The following is a 6,626-nucleotide window of genomic DNA, read 5'->3' on the forward strand; positions in this document are numbered from 1 at the left end:
TTTCTGGTGTATCCTGCCGTGTTATTGCCGGAATATTGCTTAAAGCGGCGTAAAACCCTACTCACTCACTCACTCACTCACTCACTCACTCACTCACTCACTCACTCACTCACTCTCTCCCTTCACGTTGCAGATTAAGACATTGGAGAACAAACTGAATGAACAGTCCAGCAAGCAGAAGGGTGGTGACGACTCTAAAGTGCCTGCTTTGAATGGGCCCGAACTGCAGCTGTACGAAGTGCAGAGTAAGTCTCAGATAGCACAACACCCATCCTCCATATCAGTTTGATAAAAGTTTATTATTCCAAGGAGTTTTGAATTTTTAAAGACGAGAGTTAATATATTTGATGTTACAAGTCACAAGGGTGAGAGTCTATTTATCAACCAGTGTTCAGTTTGTACACAAATAATCAGTGTGATTAAGTAAGGCTAGCCAGCCTTTGTGGCCGACAGATGAGTGGTGTCATGTGATCGTCATATCATGGTACCCAATGACATCACAATGGTCAGTAAAGAATTGTGATGTAATTCTTCGTATTGATATCCCCCAGGAGATATCAGTTGATTTCACCCAAGCGATATCTTCCTTGGAAGCCAATTTGGGATGATAAATAGCTTCTAAATTAATGCTGAAAGAGATATGAATCTGCTCAAAGGGAGATAATTGTCTCTAAATTGAAACACATGCTTCTTTCATAGAACATTTTTCTGTGTTTATGACACAAATTGTTGATATGAATCTGCTTGAAAGGAATTAATTCTGTCCTGAATTGAAGCATTTGCCTCTTGCTGGGACATGTTTCAGTGTTTGTGTTTACTTGGTGTTGACGTTGCTACCAGTGTTGAGTTTAATGGTTGTCTGTTTTGTTTCAGGGGAATCTAGTAGACAAATCCATGAATATAAGTTCAAGCTGCAGAAAGCAGATCAAGACCTTGCTAATTTAGAAGGATCTGTAAGTATATGGCCATGTTCTACATGATTTGTAAACTACTGATTGTAATTGGTCAGAGGTTTCAAATCGCAATAACCACCTCTGATTGAAATGGCTGATTTGACAACTGCACTGTCAGCTAATATTTTTAAAGAAGTAATACTTCTTTAATTGTTGGCATTTTTTAGATAATTATGTACAAGAATAGGTTACAACATGCGGAACTGTGGTTACTACAGTAATCAAGGGGGCACGGGAAGCCCAGTCGTCTAAGGCGCAGCACAATTCACTGTGCAGAGTTCCGTCCCTTGGGCACGCCAGAAACCTATGACCGTGGGTGCGAATCCCAGTTCGCCCCGATTATATTTCTAGGTTTGTCAGCACCATACCCATGCTTGTTGGTTTCACCGAAGTGGTAAACGGCCGAGACCTGCACCACTTTGGGCTTTCCTCCCACATTAAGCTGACACGCCGCAATATGACTGGAATACTGTTGAAAGCAGCGTTAAACCCATCTCACTCACTCACTACAGTATTCAAAGTAAGCATGGTAATGCCATGGGGCAGGAAACAAGGTAAATCTCGTCTAAAAGTGTATTTAAATTGGACTTAATCCTCATGCATGTATTTAATGTCTACATTTTCATCAGTGTCCTATCGGGATGAGACTGCTTTTGGAGATTCTGGGGAAGACTTCCCAAGTTTGTTTGACATCGCTCTCAGCAATATTCCAGCTATATGACAGCGGTTGATAAATCATCAAGTCTGGACCAGATGATCATGTGAATGAGATCATGAGCATCGATCTACGCAATAGCGATACAGTGACATGCATCGACCAAGTCTGAGAGTCTGACCACCCGATGCCGTTAGTCGCCTCTTACGACAAGCATGGGCCGCTGAAGTAATCTTGTTCATGAACTGGCCAATTAGCATCAGGTGGTTATGATGTGTGACCTCGCTGATTGTGTGTCATGGACTGGTTCTTATGCCTCTACTAATTGGCCAAGGCTTTGGTATTCACAGGAAACTGTGATATAACAGCATTCATTGACTTACGTTGATCCGTTGAAGGTGCTTTTCATCACATGTAGGTGATAGTTGAAGGTATTCAGGTGACTTCTCCCTCACTGTTCATTGTCTTAAACTGTCCTTGACCTTGCCGTGACAGGTTAACCGACTGGAGTCCCAGGTCAAACGCTACAAGTCTGATGCTGAGCGAGCAGAAGGGATGGAGGATGAATTGAAGGGGGAGAAGAGGAGACTGATGAGAGAGGTAGGTCAAAGTCAAAGATGTTTCGCCTAGGTTAATATTGTAGGTCAAGGTTAACTAGTTCAAGGATGTTTAAGCTAGGATAGTCGTCTTGGTCATGGTTAACTTGTTCAAGGGTGTTTAGGCTAGGATAGTCTTCTTGGTCAAGGTTAACTTGTTCAAGGATGTTTAAGCTAGAACGGGGTTCTTGGTCAAGGTTAACCAGTTCAAGGATGTTTAGGCTAGGATAATATTGTAGGTCAAGATTGTGTTACTATATTAAGGTCTCCTAGGCCCCACCAGTGTCCTTATTACAGTTTTGTTGTCCACATGATAGGTCACTTGGTCTTCAGGGAACTCAGACATGCTTTACAGGCTACAGTTACAAAATGTTGCACTATACTTTCTCTTATATAACAAATTTTGTACCATTTTAAGCTATCTAGAGAACTTACAGTTGCTAATTTTAGAAGAAATCTTAAGTGTTATTTACTAACACCGGTGGGCTAGTGGTAGAAGTGTTTGCTTGACATGGTGGAGACCCGGGTTTTATTGTCCTCAGATAATCAGAAAACTGGCATACCCACATGAATAATGTCGAGAGTGGCGTAAGTCTCACTCACTCCCATCTGAAAGCAAAACAGCTTGATTGATGTGGCATTCTGCTTTTTCTGTTTCAGTTACGTGAAGCCCAAAACCAAATAGAAGAGCTGACTAATCAGAATAAGCATTTAAACAAAAGAATGGAGAAGATAAAACAGACTCGCAGTGCGTTAGGTGTGCAGTGAGAGGTGGGAGGGGCCGAGTGGGGCCGGACACTGAACACATGTGCGTGGTCCACACACTCCCTGTAGCTGAAGGTACAGACCCTAAACTTCCAGTGCTTTCCGTCATGGTTTTACCCGGAGACATTGGAGACATTGTGTGATCGTCCGAAATCTTCGGAGGAATTTTACAGTTGTGGTCGTGTGGTGATGTTTTAGTGACTGCACGGAACAGATTTTTTTTCAACATTTTCACTTTTTGGGCTCTGTTATAATGGCCCAAGTGTGCTAAAGCACAAAACTGCTTCTCTCAATTTTATCCTGCCTTTACGTGAAAATGCAGAAGACTAGATTTTATTGTTGTCAGCTGCTGAACGGATGCTGCAAACCACATCCCAATTGAAAACCAACCTTTGTCAGATGTTTGCCTGTATATGGTTGCCTAGTTAGGAGCTAAGTGAGAGGGGCTTTCTCAAGAGGGTATTTGTGAATTCTCTTTATGGTACATTTCCTTGAACTGAGGGAAATATGTTTGATTATTTCCAATTTCGTTACTTTTTGTTTCTATGTATGTTCTTGAAAATGAATGTGCAACCTCCAAGAGGCCTCTCCACAGCACTGGCATGAGAAGGGCCTGTCGGCCATTTTGAAGACTTTCAGGGGAGACAATTGGTGTCATGTCATGTATTTACACTGAGCATGGTAAGAGTGGTATGCTGATTTCATTAAGTGTTCTATCTGAGAGGTTTCATTTGTTTTGGAATCAAGGTTAGTTTGAAAGTAGATGTTTAAACAAGACATCAGTGACTTAATATAAACCACAAAGATCGTGCAATAATATGTTTCCTCATAACACTGATGCTTTCCATGATTCACAGGATTCATTTCATAGCATGCAGAATTAACGATTCATTAGCAACCTGGGCTTACAATGCCTATCATAGGAGGAGTGAACCTTTATTGATTAGTTTCTCATGTGTGGTATTACCAGGATGTCGATATATTGAGGTTCATGATTTCCATGACACGTATCACAATATCATGTTTTGATGCTCGGTAGATCGGGTGATTTTTATCATGTGTATATTGTAATACACTTGCCAAATACATGTACCTACGAAATGTTTCTGTAATTCCAAAATGCAAGTTTGCATTCTGGAGTTCTTCTGTGGCAGTGGTGTAACACCAAGTCATCTGTCCCCCATTGAATGAGTAAACATCATGCTGTTCCAGCATCTTGTTTTGTTCATTTATGAACTTCAAATCCTGCATTGATGTTTGAAATTGCGTCTGAATTCAAAATTTTGAATTATAATAATATATTGTGATACGTATCTCAATAAGGCCTTGTGCATTGTAAAATATTGGGATACACTTTAAACATCCAATACCCATTCCTAGTTTCTCCTGATATACACCATTGTATCATATCTACAAACATTGTAAGTCGAGGAAATTCATTTTGTTGACTAATAATCTAACAGTTATGTACTGACTCTTTTGTTCTATAGCTTTCATCGGGTTTTGTATTGAGGCTAAACCATGACAGCATTAAAATGAAACCAGATTCTCACTTCAACCTAGAATAGCTCATCACTGAGCTTGTGTTCTGAGGGGGTTCCTCATAAATGGAGGAATATCTTTTCATGCTAAGGTGTTTGAAATAATGAGTATTTCAGAAAACTATTGAAATATATACATTGTTTACCTTATTAGAAATAGCACTGGAATATTAGTCTGAGCCAGTTCATCTAACCTTGGACTTTCATTATCATCATATTCATAAATATAATTGGAAGTATATTTTCCAAAATTGTTTGGTTCTATCCCTATAGTTCGGCTACCGTTACATTTAACCGTTTTCCCTTCCATAACGGATTGAACCTTGAAGAAAGAATTGACTTTTGAACCACCATGTTAGAGTGTAGATGTTTGCTACTTTAATGTTTTGAGATGACCCCCAACATGGCTGCCTGACCCTTCTCTTACCCAGAATCCACCTGTGCTTCCACACCGGAGTGTTACCTATATTGTAGATATGAGATCATGTTGACAAATTGTGTCTGCTTAGCAGCCATATTTACTTATTCCATTTTCTTAATTTCTTAAATTATAAATGAATTCAAGAGCATGGCAGTTCTTGCTTTGTCAAATTAAATTTGTTGTGTGATTCTTTCAAACTGTGAAAATGTACATTTGGTGATCATTTGATCCAACATTCCACAGTCCCACAGTTTGTGAACTCTTTCCCAACAAGGCTGGGAAAACAATAGGAGTTATCTCCCTTGACACTAGAGACACATCTAGCCAGATTTCAGATGGTTTGATCTGAATATATTTTGCCTCTCATCTCCTTATGTAAATATGAGCTGGCATCACAGTTTGATGTTTTGGAAAAAACTAATTCCACGTTAGACTCAACATTTGTTTATTTCGTCATTCAGAGATTCATCTAGACCTCCCCAGAGGCAGATTTTGTGGACCCACATCTGCTGCAAATGTCAGTAATACTTCCCGAATTGGAATAAGAATTTTGATATCAATGCTACTATAGTCATAACTAATGTTATGTCTTTGTAGAGGTTACATGTATATCACTGATGACTGGGCCAATAAAGAGGAAACACCTTTAGCGAAAAATACCTCTAACTTTATAAAATGGAAAATAATGACTAAAAGAGAATCCCCAATTTTATTCAAAATATAAAATTAATTCCAAATTAATTTTCCAGCTATGGGCACTTGGTTTGGTATCCTAAATGAATCTGTCATTATTTGTGGCCCTAGATACAGGCAACAGGTGGAGAAAGGTCTACCCTATATCCTACCAGGGGATTTCATTGAGGAGACATTGAGCTGAATCTCAGTCGCCTGAGAAGTGTACCCAACATCATTTTATTGTATTGAGTGACTGAATTTTTTGTCTATTTAGATTGTCTAATTCAGTGGAATGTTTCAGAAAGTCGAGTCTTGCATTGACCAGTACCCTCAATAGTCAACAATCCGAAGAATTATTTCTAGAAACTTTGCTGGAATATTGGTAAAAGCGGCCTAAAACCATACTCACTCACTCACTGGTTTCTGCCTACATGTGTCTCATTCCTTACGTGTTATCAGACCAAACAGAAATTCTACACATTGCATCAGGAAAGATATGAATTATTTGACCAAAGACCCAAAATATTGAGAAATATCATGAAACTGTGTCATGCGATTTAGTAGTAGTTTATTTCTTGAAACAACATGTTGATTTGACTGCATATGGATTCCAAATGTTGCATTGTGCTTGAAGTTAGATGGAGACGCTGCTTTGTAGCGTTCTGTCGTCAATTATGCTATTTATTCTGAGGAGAGAATTATATGCTTGTTGAGATTACCAAGTTAGGCCCTGGTGTTAATACAGCTAGGGTGGTCGAACCACATATCAAAGTGCTTTTATTCTGCATATGGTCCAATATAACTTTGTATTTCTGTGTATGAAAAATATGATTAATAAATTATTATAATAACAACATTTAATCATGTTTATGAAAGAAAGAATTTGTGTTATTCCCGATGATGTGAAGTAGTTGCAGAAAGATTCATATTGGCTATCTCCTATAATCAGGCTCGGATGTTTAACACTTTCTATTAAATCATTTACGTCATTGAAGTAGAAGATAATATTTTACTCAGAGG

This window comes from Haliotis rufescens, unplaced genomic scaffold (assembly GCF_023055435.1).
Source record: "Haliotis rufescens isolate VD_foot unplaced genomic scaffold, xgHalRufe1.0.p SCAF_43, whole genome shotgun sequence".
NCBI lineage: Eukaryota > Metazoa > Mollusca > Gastropoda > Lepetellida > Haliotidae > Haliotis > Haliotis rufescens.